Here is a 675-nt window from a genome sequence, read left to right on the forward strand (position 1 = left end):
CGCGGGGCGCAGGTGGCGCGGCGGCCGTCAGCCGGCGGCCGTTAGCCGGCCGAGGGGCGGTGTTAAGGGAGGGGCGGTGCGCGGGCGGGCAGAGCCGGCCGCGCCCTCTTCCTCCTCCTCCTCCTCCTCCTCCTCCTCCTCCTCTGCGAGCCCCCTTGCCCAGGTGCAGTCCGTGCCCCCTCCTAGGCAGCGAGCCGCCGTCCTGCCTCTGAAGCAGGGTTAGAGCGGGCTTTACCTCAGGCGGGCAGAGCTCTGCCTCCGCTTCTCTTCCGTACCTTGAGGGAGGGACGAACGGAAGACCTTAACAGAGGTTTGGCTATACATACCATGCAGCTGGGTATGTATGGTTCAGGTGACACTGTCACCTAAAAAAGTAATCGCCAAATACAGCTATAGCTAGGTATATGTTTAGTTAGATAGAGATCTAATTAGTTTTAGCTACCAGAGCTGTCCTTGAATAACCTGCAGACGATTCTATATATACACCATTCATTCTCCATTAACATGTTTGTTTTTCTCGATTGTTGCTTAGAAATAGGCTCACGTACAAACTACTGTCAGAAAATTGAACAAAGACAAAAAGGTCTTAGCTTTCAGCTAATGTAATTTTAGCTCATATACATAAAAATAAATAAATTGCATTGGATAAGTGACTTTAGAACCACCTCAGTTTTC

This window comes from Calonectris borealis, chromosome 1 (assembly GCF_964195595.1).
Source record: "Calonectris borealis chromosome 1, bCalBor7.hap1.2, whole genome shotgun sequence".
Taxonomy (NCBI): Eukaryota; Metazoa; Chordata; class Aves; order Procellariiformes; family Procellariidae; genus Calonectris; species Calonectris borealis.